The sequence below is a fragment of the Phyllobates terribilis genome, unplaced genomic scaffold (genome assembly GCF_046119375.1).
Source record: "Phyllobates terribilis strain yellow unplaced genomic scaffold, ASM4611937v1 Scaffold_134__1_contigs__length_4944459, whole genome shotgun sequence".
NCBI classification, from domain to species: domain Eukaryota; kingdom Metazoa; phylum Chordata; class Amphibia; order Anura; family Dendrobatidae; genus Phyllobates; species Phyllobates terribilis.
The window spans coordinates 1,604,917-1,622,942 of record NW_027362894.1 but is presented as its reverse complement, the minus strand read 5'-3'; the positions used below and the strand labels follow the sequence as shown (position 1 = coordinate 1,622,942).

The following is an 18,026-nucleotide window of genomic DNA, read 5'->3' as shown; positions in this document are numbered from 1 at the left end:
ATGCGGGATACAACATGCACTAAATTATAATGACATCAAGACAGATTGGAGACTGGGGCCCTCCATCTGGTCTGGCTCCAATGACAACAAGTCAGCGGGGGTGGGCTTCCTCTGTCGTGGGAGAAATATTACTGTAAATGCTGTCACAGAAATAGTACCAGGCAGAGTGGTTTTAGTGCATTTTAAATTTAATGGTTTTACCCTACGTGTAATGAATATTTATGCTCCCCCTGATAAGCAAGAGAGAATTAATTTATTTGGGATATTGCCATTGTACTGTACTGGGTCATCTCCCCTGATCGTAGGGGGTGATTTTAATTGTCTTTGTGCTAGTGAACAACGAGCGGGGGGTGACCCTTTACGCAAATTGGATAAGTCATGTCATCTATTGAAAGATTTTATAACTGATTTTAAATTATGCGATGCGTGGAGGTCACTCCTGCCGACGGACCCTGGTTATACGTGGTCCGGAAGAGGGGTGTCCTCCAGGATCGATTTTATTTTCCTATCAGATGATTTTAACCCTGTAAAATGTGTTTTAACATCAAATATATTTTCTGACCATAAGGGCTTGGAGGTGCACCTAGAATACCGGGATGAACAGAGGGTCAACAGGGGCCTCTGGCGTCTAAGTACTTACCTGCTGGAGGACCCTCTGATTCGACAAGACTTTGGTAAAGCCTATCAAGCCTGGCGGCGACAAAAACCTTCTGATGCCCCTATGGTAACCTGGTGGGAAAATTTGAAAAAAAAAGTCAGAATGTTTTTTATAAAAGCAGGGAGACGTAAAGCTAGAGAGAAAAAAAGATGTTTTAGTGATCTTAACACCAAACTACAAACACTTTTTAAATTCAAAGAGCTAGGGGTGGAGGTGGGAGATGATATTGCTAGCCTAAAAACTGAAATTCAGAACTGCATAGACACAAAGGGGAAAGAGATTATTTTTAACTCTAGAGTGCAGCACTTGGAGGAGGGGGAGAAGTGCTCTCGCTTCTTCTTCAAAAAAGTCATGGATAAAAGAGAAGTGATCACAAATCTAGAGGGTGAAACATCTATGCAGGGAATGTTGAATGCTACTTTTAACTTTTATAAGCATCTTTTTAGTAAAAAGTGTATAGATGAGTCCTTTTTATCTGATGCTCTTAATGATCTCGATTTTAAGTTAAATTTTACAGACCAGGAGTTTTTAGAACGCGATATTGTTTTAGAGGAATTATTTTATGTTTTTAAAAGTTTCTCTAAGGGTAAAGCACCTGGGTGTGACGGACTACCTGTAGAATTTTACCTTACTTTTTGGGACATTTTAAAAGAGGACCTTTTTATGCTTTTTAAAGAAGTTTTTATTTGTGAACAGTTGCCATTTTCGTGGAGGAGAGGAGTGGTGTCTTTGATATATAAAAAAGGTGATCGCAGTGCTCTAGCGAATTGGAGACCCATAACTCTCCTAAACGTTGATTACAAGGTACTTGCTAAGGTGGTTGCAAACCGGCTCAGGAATGTCATTGCCAAACTAATCCAGCCTGAGCAGGTTTGTAGTGTACCAGGCAGAAGTATTTCAGAGGTTTTAAACGTATTAAGGGATGTAATTTGGTATTCCAGAGACCGGGGTCAAAATGTAGCTCTTTTAGCCCTAGATTTTGAAAAAGCTTTCGATAGAGTCTCTCATAGATTTCTTTTTAGAGTTTTAAAAAGAATGGGTATCCCTAATATGCTTTTAAATTGTATTAAGATTTTATATAAAAATTGTTTTAGTCAAATTTCTCTTAATGGCTTTTTAACAGATGGAGTTCCCCTTGAGTCCGGAGTGAAGCAGGGATGCCCCTTGTCGCCCATCCTGTTCATCTGCGCCATGGAGCCCCTGCTGAGCGCAATAAGGAAAGACAAAGTGATTAGAGGGGTTCCTGTTCCAGGCGGAGGTGGCAGTGATGTGAGAGTCTTTGGCTACATGGATGACGTGACGGTTGTGTGCGTGGACCCTGCTTCCCTCCGGAGGGCGGTGTTGCGCATTGATTTTTTTTCCCAGGCATCCGGTTTTAAACTTAATTTAAATAAATCTGAATGTCTGACTTTGGGATCCTGGGACACCGCCCAACTCCCGCAGCTCACTATAAAACGAGACAATGTAAAAATTCTTGGAGTTGTTTTTAACGAGGAGAATGTGGGAACTCAAAGCTGGGAGAATGTCATAGAAAAAATGTCAAAGAAAATATCATTTTGGGGTTTGAGGTCCCTAACAATGGAGGGGAAAATTTTAATTATAAAATCAGTGTTGTTACCCCTCATACTGTATATAGCTATGGTGTACCCCCCCTCTGATGTTTTAATTAAAAAAATGACTAGGATGATCTTTATGTTTTTATGGAACTCCAAAATGGAAAAATTAAGGCGAGAAATAATGAGGAAGAATAAAATGAAAGGCGGAAGGGATGTCCCCGATTTACATATTTATTTGCATTTAAATTATTTCTGCTTTTGTTTCAAACATTTTAATGGTAATAGTGCGCTAAGTTATTTTTTAAAATATACTTGTGGGATGATTTTTAAAAGATGGTTTAAGTTGTCGTTGAATTCCCCTGTTTTACTATGCCCCCCCAAACACCAAGCAATCTTAGAAAAGACTGTTCGATTTTATAGCCTTGGTGATTTTAATATGGACATTTTTAAAGACCGCAAGAAGCTTTTATCTTTTCTGAGGAGGAATGAAGATGTGACCCCCATAGTAAATTTCTCAGAAGAGAGATCGAAGCAAGTTTGGAAGAATGTCTTCGGGAAATTCTTAGCAAATGGACATAAGGACATCGCATGGATGGTGGTCCACCAGTGCCTCCCCACCAGAGAGTTTCAACACAGGAGAGGCCTGGTGGCCAGAGCCAAATGCCCCAGAGACTCATGTGTTAATGACGAAACCACCTTGCACCTTATGTGGAATTGCCCATTTGCACAGGAACTTTGGCACAAAGTTGGGATTCTTTTAAAATGGACTTGCGGTTTAAGAGATTTTAACCATGAATATGTTTTATATGGCCTTTTTAAATGTCCGACCCCTCAACAGTATTGTATATGTTGGTGTATGATTAACTGTTTTAAAGACGCCCTTTGGAAGGCACGCAATATTTTACTTTTTAAACGTGATGCTATTTCTGTGAAGGATTGTCTTAAAATTGCTTTTAGCCAGATGTATATTTATTACTTGAGGGATGTCAAATGTATTGGGAGGAGGGATGCTAATCGTATATGGGGTTTTTATGGGTGGAATTCTGTGTTTTAATAATGTACTGTTTGTGTTGTTGTTTTTGATTGTAAACCATCTTTTACGCACTTAATAAATTATGTTGAAACCTGATCTGTTCTTATCAGTTTAATATCTGATACGTCCCCTATCTGGGGACCATATATTAAATGGATTTTTAGAACAGGGAGATGGAAAAAGAGCTTGCTCTGTCCACTCCACGCATTGACCTGGTATTGCAGTATCTCCAGGACCGGTGCACCCCTTCTTTAATGCAGTTTCTAAAATCAGAAAGAATTGAATTCAATGTTTTTTGTTCATTTTGCTTGTTTGTCGGATTTTGGGATGGACTCTTTGGCTTTGCTTTTCTTCTCCTCATTGGATTTTTCATGTTCAAAGTTGCAGAAGCCAGATTACAAGCTCATTTTGGTTCAACTTCAGCAACTGTGCATTGCATTGCCATGTAATGTGATGCAATGCTATCTTTCTAGCTCTCCCTTTTTACTTCCTTTTGGATAAACAGACATATTAGGCAAGCATTTTGGAGCTTTCACCTAAATAACTACAGGTGGTGAGATAAGCTGCACAATATAATTGACCTTTCAGTATATTGTTGCACACACACCATCTATTTAGCAAATGCCCTTGTTATCAACAGCAGCCTTTTAAACTCACCTGAGCTAACAGGTATGTGCGCTGGTTACTCTGCTGCGCTTAAAATTTCTTTTTTGGTTTGCTACAATGCCTTTTCTGAAACGTTGTCTCCTTCTGCTGGAACACTGACTTCTTTCATTTAATGCCTGCAGACTATAAAAGAGAACCCAACCCAAAAAGTTTGGTTGATTAGTCTGTGGCATTCTGTTAAACTGTTGCTTATGGCGGTCTCTGTGAGCTTCTCAGCGACATTCAGCCAGCCAGGTATCCTGCCTGCAGTAGATGGAATGTGGCAATGGAACGCTGGCTGCGCGTGTCATAATAGGCTCTGAGCCTTTATATACCTGTGCACAGCAGCAGCCACCTTCAGTCTGCTGCTGGACAGCCAGCAGCAGCAGCAGCAGGAGAGGTATGTGATCAGGAGCCCTCCTGCTAAGGGTAGACAGCTGCTCGTTCCACCCCACCCCCCGCCTTAATTGGTTCTCCTCCCTTCCAACGGTGTTGAGGCGGGTGGGAACAGCAGGGGGTGAAGGTGCTGTGTTTAAAGAGGTGGAGTTATGCAGATCTAAAACGCGTGGATTGCAGCAGCAGCAAGCCGAAAAGTGCAGGCATGTAAGGGATCTAGAGGTTGACAACATGTCTTCTTAACGGGAGTCCAGGAGCTCATCTCCACAAATGGACTTTTCAGGATCCTTGGGTGGCTCCGTAGTTTGAAACCAATTCTGGTTATCGCTTCTCGGCCTTTTGGCTAAGATCAAGTGTAGTATCTGTTCTTATCAGTTTAATATCTGATACGTCCCCTATCTGGGGACCATATATTAAATGGATTTTTAGAACAGGGAGATGGAAAAAGAGCTTGCTCTGTCCACTCCACGCATTGACCTGGTATTGCAGTATCTCCAGGACCGGTGCACCCCTTCTTTAATGCAGTTTCTAAAATCAGAAAGAATTGAATTCAATGTTTTTTGTTCATTTTGCTTGTTTGTCGGATTTTGGGATGGACTCTTTGGCTTTGCTTTTCTTCTCCTCATTGGATTTTTCATGTTCAAAGTTGCAGAAGCCAGATTACAAGCTCATTTTGGTTCAACTTCAGCAACTGTGCATTGCATTGCCATGTAATGTGATGCAATGCTATCTTTCTAGCTCTCCCTTTTTACTTCCTTTTGGATAAACAGACATATTAGGCAAGCATTTTGGAGCTTTCACCTAAATAACTACAGGTGGTGAGATAAGCTGCACAATATAATTGACCTTTCAGTATATTGTTGCACACACACCATCTATTTAGCAAATGCCCTTGTTATCAACAGCAGCCTTTTAAACTCACCTGAGCTAACAGGTATGTGCGCTGGTTACTCTGCTGCGCTTAAAATTTCTTTTTTGGTTTGCTACAATGCCTTTTCTGAAACGTTGTCTCCTTCTGCTGGAACACTGACTTCTTTCATTTAATGCCTGCAGACTATAAAAGAGAACCCAACCCAAAAAGTTTGGTTGATTAGTCTGTGGCATTCTGTTAAACTGTTGCTTATGGCGGTCTCTGTGAGCTTCTCAGCGACATTCAGCCAGCCAGGTATCCTGCCTGCAGTAGATGGAATGTGGCAATGGAACGCTGGCTGCGCGTGTCATAATAGGCTCTGAGCCTTTATATACCTGTGCACAGCAGCAGCCACCTTCAGTCTGCTGCTGGACAGCCAGCAGCAGCAGCAGCAGGAGAGGTATGTGATCAGGAGCCCTCCTGCTAAGGGTAGACAGCTGCTCGTTCCACCCCACCCCCCGCCTTAATTGGTTCTCCTCCCTTCCAACGGTGTTGAGGCGGGTGGGAACAGCAGGGGGTGAAGGTGCTGTGTTTAAAGAGGTGGAGTTATGCAGATCTAAAACGCGTGGATTGCAGCAGCAGCAAGCCGAAAAGTGCAGGCATGTAAGGGATCTAGAGGTTGACAACATGTCTTCTTAACGGGAGTCCAGGAGCTCATCTCCACAAATGGACTTTTCAGGATCCTTGGGTGGCTCCGTAGTTTGAAACCAATTCTGGTTATCGCTTCTCGGCCTTTTGGCTAAGATCAAGTGTAGTATCTGTTCTTATCAGTTTAATATCTGATACGTCCCCTATCTGGGGACCATATATTAAATGGATTTTTAGAACAGGGAGATGGAAAAAGAGCTTGCTCTGTCCACTCCACGCATTGACCTGGTATTGCAGTATCTCCAGGACCGGTGCACCCCTTCTTTAATGCAGTTTCTAAAATCAGAAAGAATTGAATTCAATGTTTTTTGTTCATTTTGCTTGTTTGTCGGATTTTGGGATGGACTCTTTGGCTTTGCTTTTCTTCTCCTCATTGGATTTTTCATGTTCAAAGTTGCAGAAGCCAGATTACAAGCTCATTTTGGTTCAACTTCAGCAACTGTGCATTGCATTGCCATGTAAGGTGATGCAATGCTATCTTTCTAGCTCTCCCTTTTTACTTCCTTTTGGATAAACAGACATATTAGGCAAGCATTTTGGAGCTTTCACCTAAATAACTACAGGTGGTGAGATAAGCTGCACAATATAATTGACCTTTCAGTATATTGTTGCACACACACCATCTATTTAGCAAATGCCCTTGTTATCAACAGCAGCCTTTTAAACTCACCTGAGCTAACAGGTATGTGCGCTGGTTACTCTGCTGCGCTTAAAATTTCTTTTTTGGTTTGCTACAATGCCTTTTCTGAAACGTTGTCTCCTTCTGCTGGAACACTGACTTCTTTCATTTAATGCCTGCAGACTATAAAAGAGAACCCAACCCAAAAAGTTTGGTTGATTAGTCTGTGGCATTCTGTTAAACTGTTGCTTATGGCGGTCTCTGTGAGCTTCTCAGCGACATTCAGCCAGCCAGGTATCCTGCCTGCAGTAGATGGAATGTGGCAATGGAACGCTGGCTGCGCGTGTCATAATAGGCTCTGAGCCTTTATATACCTGTGCACAGCAGCAGACACCTTCAGTCTGCTGCTGGACAGCCAGCAGCAGCAGCAGCAGGAGAGGTATGTGATCAGGAGCCCTCCTGCTAAGGGTAGACAGCTGCTCGTTCCACCCCACCCCCCGCCTTAATTGGTTCTCCTCCCTTCCAACGGTGTTGAGGCGGGTGGGAACAGCAGGGGGTGAAGGTGCTGTGTTTAAAGAGGTGGAGTTATGCAGATCTAAAACGCGTGGATTGCAGCAGCAGCAAGCCGAAAAGTGCAGGCATGTAAGGGATCTAGAGGTTGACAACATGTCTTCTTAACGGGAGTCCAGGAGCTCATCTCCACAAATGGACTTTTCAGGATCCTTGGGTGGCTCCGTAGTTTGAAACCAATTCTGGTTATCGCTTCTCGGCCTTTTGGCTAAGATCAAGTGTAGTATCTGTTCTTATCAGTTTAATATCTGATACGTCCCCTATCTGGGGACCATATATTAAATGGATTTTTAGAACAGGGAGATGGAAAAAGAGCTTGCTCTGTCCACTCCACGCATTGACCTGGTATTGCAGTATCTCCAGGACCGGTGCACCCCTTCTTTAATGCAGTTTCTAAAATCAGAAAGAATTGAATTCAATGTTTTTTGTTCATTTTGCTTGTTTGTCGGATTTTGGGATGGACTCTTTGGCTTTGCTTTTCTTCTCCTCATTGGATTTTTCATGTTCAAAGTTGCAGAAGCCAGATTACAAGCTCATTTTGGTTCAACTTCAGCAACTGTGCATTGCATTGCCATGTAAGGTGATGCAATGCTATCTTTCTAGCTCTCCCTTTTTACTTCCTTTTGGATAAACAGACATATTAGGCAAGCATTTTGGAGCTTTCACCTAAATAACTACAGGTGGTGAGATAAGCTGCACAATATAATTGACCTTTCAGTATATTGTTGCACACACACCATCTATTTAGCAAATGCCCTTGTTATCAACAGCAGCCTTTTAAACTCACCTGAGCTAACAGGTATGTGCGCTGGTTACTCTGCTGCGCTTAAAATTTCTTTTTTGGTTTGCTACAATGCCTTTTCTGAAACGTTGTCTCCTTCTGCTGGAACACTGACTTCTTTCATTTAATGCCTGCAGACTATAAAAGAGAACCCAACCCAAAAAGTTTGGTTGATTAGTCTGTGGCATTCTGTTAAACTGTTGCTTATGGCGGTCTCTGTGAGCTTCTCAGCGACATTCAGCCAGCCAGGTATCCTGCCTGCAGTAGATGGAATGTGGCAATGGAACGCTGGCTGCGCGTGTCATAATAGGCTCTGAGCCTTTATATACCTGTGCACAGCAGCAGCCACCTTCAGTCTGCTGCTGGACAGCCAGCAGCAGCAGCAGCAGGAGAGGTATGTGATCAGGAGCCCTCCTGCTAAGGGTAGACAGCTGCTCGTTCCACCCCACCCCCCGCCTTAATTGGTTCTCCTCCCTTCCAACGGTGTTGAGGCGGGTGGGAACAGCAGGGGGTGAAGGTGCTGTGTTTAAAGAGGTGGAGTTATGCAGATCTAAAACGCGTGGATTGCAGCAGCAGCAAGCCGAAAAGTGCAGGCATGTAAGGGATCTAGAGGTTGACAACATGTCTTCTTAACGGGAGTCCAGGAGCTCATCTCCACAAATGGACTTTTCAGGATCCTTGGGTGGCTCCGTAGTTTGAAACCAATTCTGGTTATCGCTTCTCGGCCTTTTGGCTAAGATCAAGTGTAGTATCTGTTCTTATCAGTTTAATATCTGATACGTCCCCTATCTGGGGACCATATATTAAATGGATTTTTAGAACAGGGAGATGGAAAAAGAGCTTGCTCTGTCCACTCCACGCATTGACCTGGTATTGCAGTATCTCCAGGACCGGTGCACCCCTTCTTTAATGCAGTTTCTAAAATCAGAAAGAATTGAATTCAATGTTTTTTGTTCATTTTGCTTGTTTGTCGGATTTTGGGATGGACTCTTTGGCTTTGCTTTTCTTCTCCTCATTGGATTTTTCATGTTCAAAGTTGCAGAAGCCAGATTACAAGCTCATTTTGGTTCAACTTCAGCAACTGTGCATTGCATTGCCATGTAAGGTGATGCAATGCTATCTTTCTAGCTCTCCCTTTTTACTTCCTTTTGGATAAACAGACATATTAGGCAAGCATTTTGGAGCTTTCACCTAAATAACTACAGGTGGTGAGATAAGCTGCACAATATAATTGACCTTTCAGTATATTGTTGCACACACACCATCTATTTAGCAAATGCCCTTGTTATCAACAGCAGCCTTTTAAACTCACCTGAGCTAACAGGTATGTGCGCTGGTTACTCTGCTGCGCTTAAAATTTCTTTTTTGGTTTGCTACAATGCCTTTTCTGAAACGTTGTCTCCTTCTGCTGGAACACTGACTTCTTTCATTTAATGCCTGCAGACTATAAAAGAGAACCCAACCCAAAAAGTTTGGTTGATTAGTCTGTGGCATTCTGTTAAACTGTTGCTTATGGCGGTCTCTGTGAGCTTCTCAGCGACATTCAGCCAGCCAGGTATCCTGCCTGCAGTAGATGGAATGTGGCAATGGAACGCTGGCTGCGCGTGTCATAATAGGCTCTGAGCCTTTATATACCTGTGCACAGCAGCAGCCACCTTCAGTCTGCTGCTGGACAGCCAGCAGCAGCAGCAGCAGGAGAGGTATGTGATCAGGAGCCCTCCTGCTAAGGGTAGACAGCTGCTCGTTCCACCCCACCCCCCGCCTTAATTGGTTCTCCTCCCTTCCAACGGTGTTGAGGCGGGTGGGAACAGCAGGGGGTGAAGGTGCTGTGTTTAAAGAGGTGGAGTTATGCAGATCTAAAACGCGTGGATTGCAGCAGCAGCAAGCCGAAAAGTGCAGGCATGTAAGGGATCTAGAGGTTGACAACATGTCTTCTTAACGGGAGTCCAGGAGCTCATCTCCACAAATGGACTTTTCAGGATCCTTGGGTGGCTCCGTAGTTTGAAACCAATTCTGGTTATCGCTTCTCGGCCTTTTGGCTAAGATCAAGTGTAGTATCTGTTCTTATCAGTTTAATATCTGATACGTCCCCTATCTGGGGACCATATATTAAATGGATTTTTAGAACAGGGAGATGGAAAAAGAGCTTGCTCTGTCCACTCCACGCATTGACCTGGTATTGCAGTATCTCCAGGACCGGTGCACCCCTTCTTTAATGCAGTTTCTAAAATCAGAAAGAATTGAATTCAATGTTTTTTGTTCATTTTGCTTGTTTGTCGGATTTTGGGATGGACTCTTTGGCTTTGCTTTTCTTCTCCTCATTGGATTTTTCATGTTCAAAGTTGCAGAAGCCAGATTACAAGCTCATTTTGGTTCAACTTCAGCAACTGTGCATTGCATTGCCATGTAAGGTGATGCAATGCTATCTTTCTAGCTCTCCCTTTTTACTTCCTTTTGGATAAACAGACATATTAGGCAAGCATTTTGGAGCTTTCACCTAAATAACTACAGGTGGTGAGATAAGCTGCACAATATAATTGACCTTTCAGTATATTGTTGCACACACACCATCTATTTAGCAAATGCCCTTGTTATCAACAGCAGCCTTTTAAACTCACCTGAGCTAACAGGTATGTGCGCTGGTTACTCTGCTGCGCTTAAAATTTCTTTTTTGGTTTGCTACAATGCCTTTTCTGAAACGTTGTCTCCTTCTGCTGGAACACTGACTTCTTTCATTTAATGCCTGCAGACTATAAAAGAGAACCCAACCCAAAAAGTTTGGTTGATTAGTCTGTGGCATTCTGTTAAACTGTTGCTTATGGCGGTCTCTGTGAGCTTCTCAGCGACATTCAGCCAGCCAGGTATCCTGCCTGCAGTAGATGGAATGTGGCAATGGAACGCTGGCTGCGCATGTCATAATAGGCTCTGAGCCTTTATATACCTGTGCACAGCAGCAGCCACCTTCAGTCTGCTGCTGGACAGCCAGCAGCAGCAGCAGCAGGAGAGGTATGTGATCAGGAGCCCTCCTGCTAAGGGTAGACAGCTGCTCGTTCCACCCCACCCCCCGCCTTAATTGGTTCTCCTCCCTTCCAACGGTGTTGAGGCGGGTGGGAACAGCAGGGGGTGAAGGTGCTGTGTTTAAAGAGGTGGAGTTATGCAGATCTAAAACGCGTGGATTGCAGCAGCAGCAAGCCGAAAAGTGCAGGCATGTAAGGGATCTAGAGGTTGACAACATGTCTTCTTAACGGTAGTCCAGGAGCTCATCTCCACAAATGGACTTTTCAGGATCCTTGGGTGGCTCCGTAGTTTGAAACCAATTCTGGTTATCGCTTCTCGGCCTTTTGGCTAAGATCAAGTGTAGTATCTGTTCTTATCAGTTTAATATCTGATACGTCCCCTATCTGGGGACCATATATTAAATGGATTTTTAGAACAGGGAGATGGAAAAAGAGCTTGCTCTGTCCACTCCACGCATTGACCTGGTATTGCAGTATCTCCAGGACCGGTGCACCCCTTCTTTAATGCAGTTTCTAAAATCAGAAAGAATTGAATTCAATGTTTTTTGTTCATTTTGCTTGTTTGTCGGATTTTGGGATGGCCTCTTTGGCTTTGCTTTTCTTCTCCTCATTGGATTTTTCATGTTCAAAGTTGCAGAAGCCAGATTACAAGCTCATTTTGGTTCAACTTCAGCAACTGTGCATTGCATTGCCATGTAATGTGATGCAATGCTATCTTTCTAGCTCTCCCTTTTTACTTCCTTTTGGATAAACAGACATATTAGGCAAGCATTTTGGAGCTTTCACCTAAATAACTACAGGTGGTGAGATAAGCTGCCCAATATAATTGACCTTTCAGTATATTGTTGCACACACACCATCTATTTAGCAAATGCCCTTGTTATCAACAGCAGCCTTTTAAACTCACCTGAGCTAACAGGTATGTGCGCTGGTTACTCTGCTGCGCTTAAAATTTCTTTTTTGGTTTGCTACAATGCCTTTTCTGAAACGTTGTCTCCTTCTGCTGGAACACTGACTTCTTTCATTTAATGCCTGCAGACTATAAAAGAGAACCCAACCCAAAAAGTTTGGTTGATTAGTCTGTGGCATTCTGTTAAACTGTTGCTTATGGCGGTCTCTGTGAGCTTCTCAGCGACATTCAGCCAGCCAGGTATCCTGCCTGCAGTAGATGGAATGTGGCAATGGAACGCTGGCTGCGCGTGTCATAATAGGCTCTGAGCCTTTATATACCTGTGCACAGCAGCAGCCACCTTCAGTCTGCTGCTGGACAGCCAGCAGCAGCAGCAGCAGGAGAGGTATGTAATCAGGAGCCCTCCTGCTAAGGGTAGACAGCTGCTCGTTCCACCCCACCCCCCGCCTTAATTGGTTCTCCTCCCTTCCAACGGTGTTGAGGCGGGTGGGAACAGCAGGGGGTGAAGGTGCTGTGTTTAAAGAGGTGGAGTTATGCAGATCTAAAACGCGTGGATTGCAGCAGCAGCAAGCCGAAAAGTGCAGGCATGTAAGGGATCTAGAGGTTGACAACATGTCTTCTTAACGGGAGTCCAGGAGCTCATCTCCACAAATGGACTTTTCAGGATCCTTGGGTGGCTCCGTAGTTTGAAACCAATTCTGGTTATCGCTTCTCGGCCTTTTGGCTAAGATCAAGTGTAGTATCTGTTCTTATCAGTTTAATATCTGATACGTCCCCTATCTGGGGACCATATATTAAATGGATTTTTAGAACAGGGAGATGGAAAAAGAGCTTGCTCTGTCCACTCCACGCATTGACCTGGTATTGCAGTATCTCCAGGACCGGTGCACCCCTTCTTTAATGCAGTTTCTAAAATCAGAAAGAATTGAATTCAATGTTTTTTGTTCATTTTGCTTGTTTGTCGGATTTTGGGATGGACTCTTTGGCTTTGCTTTTCTTCTCCTCATTGGATTTTTCATGTTCAAAGTTGCAGAAGCCAGATTACAAGCTCATTTTGGTTCAACTTCAGCAACTGTGCATTGCATTGCCATGTAATGTGATGCAATGCTATCTTTCTAGCTCTCCCTTTTTACTTCCTTTTGGATAAACAGACATATTAGGCAAGCATTTTGGAGCTTTCACCTAAATAACTACAGGTGGTGAGATAAGCTGCCCAATATAATTGACCTTTCAGTATATTGTTGCACACACACCATCTATTTAGCAAATGCCCTTGTTATCAACAGCAGCCTTTTAAACTCACCTGAGCTAACAGGTATGTGCGCTGGTTACTCTGCTGCGCTTAAAATTTCTTTTTTGGTTTGCTACAATGCCTTTTCTGAAACGTTGTCTCCTTCTGCTGGAACACTGACTTCTTTCATTTAATGCCTGCAGACTATAAAAGAGAACCCAACCCAAAAAGTTTGGTTGATTAGTCTGTGGCATTCTGTTAAACTGTTGCTTATGGCGGTCTCTGTGAGCTTCTCAGCGACATTCAGCCAGCCAGGTATCCTGCCTGCAGTAGATGGAATGTGGCAATGGAACGCTGGCTGCGCGTGTCATAATAGGCTCTGAGCCTTTATATACCTGTGCACAGCAGCAGCCACCTTCAGTCTGCTGCTGGACAGCCAGCAGCAGCAGCAGCAGGAGAGGTATGTAATCAGGAGCCCTCCTGCTAAGGGTAGACAGCTGCTCGTTCCACCCCACCCTCCGCCTTAATTGGTTCTCCTCCCTTCCAACGGTGTTGAGGCGGGTGGGAACAGCAGGGGGTGAAGGTGCTGTGTTTAAAGAGGTGGAGTTATGCAGATCTAAAACGCGTGGATTGCAGCAGCAGCAAGCCGAAAAGTGCAGGCATGTAAGGGATCTAGAGGTTGACAACATGTCTTCTTAACGGGAGTCCAGGAGCTCATCTCCACAAATGGACTTTTCAGGATCCTTGGGTGGCTCCGTAGTTTGAAACCAATTCTGGTTATCGCTTCTCGGCCTTTTGGCTAAGATCAAGTGTAGTATCTGTTCTTATCAGTTTAATATCTGATACGTCCCCTATCTGGGGACCATATATTAAATGGATTTTTAGAACAGGGAGATGGAAAAAGAGCTTGCTCTGTCCACTCCACGCATTGACCTGGTATTGCAGTATCTCCAGGACCGGTGCACCCCTTCTTTAATGCAGTTTCTAAAATCAGAAAGAATTGAATTCAATGTTTTTTGTTCATTTTGCTTGTTTGTCGGATTTTGGGATGGACTCTTTGGCTTTGCTTTTCTTCTCCTCATTGGATTTTTCATGTTCAAAGTTGCAGAAGCCAGATTACAAGCTCATTTTGGTTCAACTTCAGCAACTGTGCATTGCATTGCCATGTAATGTGATGCAATGCTATCTCTTTAGCTCTCCCTTTTTACTTCCTTTTGGATAAACAGACATATTAGGCAAGCATTTTGGAGCTTTCACCTAAATAACTACAGGTGGTGAGATAAGCTGCACAATATAATTGACCTTTCAGTATATTGTTGCACACACACCATCTATTTAGCAAATGCCCTTGTTATCAACAGCAGCCTTTTAAACTCACCTGAGCTAACAGGTATGTGCGCTGGTTACTCTGCTGCGCTTAAAATTTCTTTTTTGGTTTGCTACAATGCCTTTTCTGAAACGTTGTCTCCTTCTGCTGGAACACTGACTTCTTTCATTTAATGCCTGCAGACTATAAAAGAGAACCCAACCCAAAAAGTTTGGTTGATTAGTCTATGGCATTCTGTTAAACTGTTGCTTATGGCGGTCTCTGTGAGCTTCTCAGCGACATTCAGCCAGCCAGGTATCCTGCCTGCAGTAGATGGAATGTGGCAATGGAACGCTGGCTGCGCGTGTCATAATAGGCTCTGAGCCTTTATATACCTGTGCACAGCAGCAGCCACCTTCAGTCTGCTGCTGGACAGCCAGCAGCAGCAGCAACAGGAGAGGTATGTAATCAGGAGCCCTCCTGCTAAGGGTAGACAGCTGCTCGTTCCACCCCACCCCCCGCCTTAATTGGTTCTCCTCCCTTCCAACGGTGTTGAGGCGGGTGGGAACAGCAGGGGGTGAAGGTGCTGTGTTTAAAGAGGTGGAGTTATGCAGATCTAAAACGCGTGGATTGCAGCAGCAGCAAGCCGAAAAGTGCAGGCATGTAAGGGATCTAGAGGTTGACAACATGTCTTCTTAACGGGAGTCCAGGAGCTCATCTCCACAAATGGACTTTTCAGGATCCTTGGGTGGCTCCGTAGTTTGAAACCAATTCTGGTTATCGCTTCTCGGCCTTTTGGCTAAGATCAAGTGTAGTATTTGTTCTTATCAGTTTAATATCTGATACGTCCCCTATCTGGGGACCATATATTAAATGGATTTTTAGAACAGGGAGATGGAAAAAGAGCTTGCTCTGTCCACTCCACGCATTGACCTGGTATTGCAGTATCTCCAGGACCGGTGCACCCCTTCTTTAATGCAGTTTCTAAAATCAGAAAGAATTGAATTCAATGTTTTTTGTTCATTTTGCTTGTTTGTCGGATTTTGGGATGGACTCTTTGGCTTTGCTTTTCTTCTCCTCATTGGATTTTTCATGTTCAAAGTTGCAGAAGCCAGATTACAAGCTCATTTTGGTTCAACTTCAGCAACTGTGCATTGCATTGCCATGTAATGTGATGCAATGCTATCTTTCTAGCTCTCCCTTTTTACTTCCTTTTGGATAAACAGACATATTAGGCAAGCATTTTGGAGCTTTCACCTAAATAACTACAGGTGGTGAGATAAGCTGCACAATATAATTGACCTTTCAGTATATTGTTGCACACACACCATCTATTTAGCAAATGCCCTTGTTATCAACAGCAGCCTTTTAAACTCACCTGAGCTAACAGGTATGTGCGCTGGTTACTCTGCTGCGCTTAAAATTTCTTTTTTGGTTTGCTACAATGCCTTTTCTGAAACGTTGTCTCCTTCTGCTGGAACACTGACTTCTTTCATTTAATGCCTGCAGACTATAAAAGAGAACCCAACCCAAAAAGTTTGGTTGATTAGTCTGTGGCATTCTGTTAAACTGTTGCTTATGGCGGTCTCTGTGAGCTTCTCAGCGACATTCAGCCAGCCAGGTATCCTGCCTGCAGTAGATGGAATGTGGCAATGGAACGCTGGCTGCGCGTGTCATAATAGGCTCTGAGCCTTTATATACCTGTGCACAGCAGCAGCCACCTTCAGTCTGCTGCTGGACAGCCAGCAGCAGCAGCAGCAGGAGAGGTATGTAATCAGGAGCCCTCCTGCTAAGGGTAGACAGCTGCTCGTTCCACCCCACCCCCCGCCTTAATTGGTTCTCCTCCCTTCCAACGGTGTTGAGGCGGGTGGGAACAGCAGGGGGTGAAGGTGCTGTGTTTAAAGAGGTGGAGTTATGCAGATCTAAAACGCGTGGATTGCAGCAGCAGCAAGCCGAAAAGTGCAGGCATGTAAGGGATCTAGAGGTTGACAACATGTCTTCTTAACGGGAGTCCAGGAGCTCATCTCCACAAATGGACTTTTCAGGATCCTTGGGTGGCTCCGTAGTTTGAAACCAATTCTGGTTATCGCTTCTCGGCCTTTTGGCTAAGATCAAGTGTAGTATCTGTTCTTATCAGTTTAATATCTGATACGTCCCCTATCTGGGGACCATATATTAAATGGATTTTTAGAACAGGGAGATGGAAAAAGAGCTTGCTCTGTCCACTCCACGCATTGACCTGGTATTGCAGTATCTCCAGGACCGGTGCACCCCTTCTTTAATGCAGTTTCTAAAATCAGAAAGAATTGAATTCAATGTTTTTTGTTCATTTTGCTTGTTTGTCGGATTTTGGGATGGACTCTTTGGCTTTGCTTTTCTTCTCCTCATTGGATTTTTCATGTTCAAAGTTGCAGAAGCCAGATTACAAGCTCATTTTGGTTCAACTTCAGCAACTGTGCATTGCATTGCCATGTAATGTGATGCAATGCTATCTCTTTAGCTCTCCCTTTTTACTTCCTTTTGGATAAACAGACATATTAGGCAAGCATTTTGGAGCTTTCACCTAAATAACTACAGGTGGTGAGATAAGCTGCACAATATAATTGACCTTTCAGTATATTGTTGCACACACACCATCTATTTAGCAAATGCCCTTGTTATCAACAGCAGCCTTTTAAACTCACCTGAGCTAACAGGTATGTGCGCTGGTTACTCTGCTGCGCTTAAAATTTCTTTTTTGGTTTGCTACAATGCCTTTTCTGAAACGTTGTCTCCTTCTGCTGGAACACTGACTTCTTTCATTTAATGCCTGCAGACTATAAAAGAGAACCCAACCCAAAAAGTTTGGTTGATTAGTCTGTGGCATTCTGTTAAACTGTTGCTTATGGCGGTCTCTGTGAGCTTCTCAGCGACATTCAGCCAGCCAGGTATCCTGCCTGCAGTAGATGGAATGTGGCAATGGAACGCTGGCTGCGCGTGTCATAATAGGCTCTGAGCCTTTATATACCTGTGCACAGCAGCAGCCACCTTCAGTCTGCTGCTGGACAGCCAGCAGCAGCAGCAGGAGAGGTATGTAATCAGGAGCCCTCCTGCTAAGGGTAGACAGCTGCTCGTTCCACCCCACCCCCCGCCTTAATTGGTTCTCCTCCCTTCCAACGGTGTTGAGGCGGGTGGGAACAGCAGGGGGTGAAGGTGCTGTGTTTAAAGAGGTGGAGTTATGCAGATCTAAAACGCGTGGATTGCAGCAGCAGCAAGCCGAAAAGTGCAGGCATGTAAGGGATCTAGAGGTTGACAACATGTCTTCTTAACGGGAGTCCAGGAGCTCATCTCCACAAATGGACTTTTCAGGATCCTTGGGTGGCTCCGTAGTTTGAAACCAATTCTGGTTATCGCTTCTCGGCCTTTTGGCTAAGATCAAGTGTAGTATCTGTTCTTATCAGTTTAATATCTGATACGTCCCCTATCTGGGGACCATATATTAAATGGATTTTTAGAACAGGGAGATGGAAAAAGAGCTTGCTCTGTCCACTCCACGCATTGACCTGGTATTGTAGTATCTCCAGGACCGGTGCACCCCTTCTTTAATGCAGTTTCTAAAATCAGAAAGAATTGAATTCAATGTTTTTTGTTCATTTTGCTTGTTTGTCGGATTTTGGGATGGACTCTTTGGCTTTGCTTTTCTTCTCCTCATTGGATTTTTCATGTTCAAAGTTGCAGAAGCCAGATTACAAGCTCATTTTGGTTCA

General features: G+C 43.8%; 12 non-coding genes across 12 annotated transcripts; all 12 read left to right on the top strand.

Moving 5' to 3' along the window:
- Positions 1 to 3,306: 3,306 nt before the first annotated feature.
- LOC141204293 (U2 spliceosomal RNA) lies at positions 3,307 to 3,496 on the top strand. The gene has a single exon (XR_012275247.1). It is a non-coding gene; the product is annotated as a U2 spliceosomal RNA (small nuclear RNA).
- A 1,115-nt stretch (positions 3,497 to 4,611) lies between these two features.
- On the top strand, positions 4,612 to 4,802 carry LOC141204646 (U2 spliceosomal RNA). Its single transcript, XR_012275503.1, has one exon. It is a non-coding gene; the product is annotated as a U2 spliceosomal RNA (small nuclear RNA).
- Positions 4,803 to 5,917: 1,115 nt separating this feature from the next.
- LOC141204645 (U2 spliceosomal RNA) lies at positions 5,918 to 6,108 on the top strand. Its single transcript, XR_012275502.1, has one exon. It is a non-coding gene; the product is annotated as a U2 spliceosomal RNA (small nuclear RNA).
- A 1,115-nt stretch (positions 6,109 to 7,223) lies between these two features.
- LOC141204644 (U2 spliceosomal RNA) lies at positions 7,224 to 7,414 on the top strand. The gene has a single exon (XR_012275501.1). It is a non-coding gene; the product is annotated as a U2 spliceosomal RNA (small nuclear RNA).
- A 1,115-nt stretch (positions 7,415 to 8,529) lies between these two features.
- On the top strand, positions 8,530 to 8,720 carry LOC141204643 (U2 spliceosomal RNA). Its single transcript, XR_012275500.1, has one exon. It is a non-coding gene; the product is annotated as a U2 spliceosomal RNA (small nuclear RNA).
- A 1,115-nt stretch (positions 8,721 to 9,835) lies between these two features.
- LOC141204641 (U2 spliceosomal RNA) lies at positions 9,836 to 10,026 on the top strand. Its single transcript, XR_012275499.1, has one exon. It is a non-coding gene; the product is annotated as a U2 spliceosomal RNA (small nuclear RNA).
- A 1,115-nt stretch (positions 10,027 to 11,141) lies between these two features.
- Positions 11,142 to 11,332, top strand: LOC141204639 (U2 spliceosomal RNA). Its single transcript, XR_012275497.1, has one exon. It is a non-coding gene; the product is annotated as a U2 spliceosomal RNA (small nuclear RNA).
- A 1,115-nt stretch (positions 11,333 to 12,447) lies between these two features.
- On the top strand, positions 12,448 to 12,638 carry LOC141204638 (U2 spliceosomal RNA). The gene has a single exon (XR_012275496.1). It is a non-coding gene; the product is annotated as a U2 spliceosomal RNA (small nuclear RNA).
- Positions 12,639 to 13,753: 1,115 nt separating this feature from the next.
- Positions 13,754 to 13,944, top strand: LOC141204637 (U2 spliceosomal RNA). Its single transcript, XR_012275495.1, has one exon. It is a non-coding gene; the product is annotated as a U2 spliceosomal RNA (small nuclear RNA).
- Positions 13,945 to 15,059: 1,115 nt separating this feature from the next.
- Positions 15,060 to 15,250, top strand: LOC141204147 (U2 spliceosomal RNA). The gene has a single exon (XR_012275119.1). It is a non-coding gene; the product is annotated as a U2 spliceosomal RNA (small nuclear RNA).
- Positions 15,251 to 16,365: 1,115 nt separating this feature from the next.
- On the top strand, positions 16,366 to 16,556 carry LOC141204636 (U2 spliceosomal RNA). Its single transcript, XR_012275494.1, has one exon. It is a non-coding gene; the product is annotated as a U2 spliceosomal RNA (small nuclear RNA).
- A 1,112-nt stretch (positions 16,557 to 17,668) lies between these two features.
- On the top strand, positions 17,669 to 17,859 carry LOC141204109 (U2 spliceosomal RNA). Its single transcript, XR_012275082.1, has one exon. It is a non-coding gene; the product is annotated as a U2 spliceosomal RNA (small nuclear RNA).
- Positions 17,860 to 18,026: the final 167 nt, after the last annotated feature.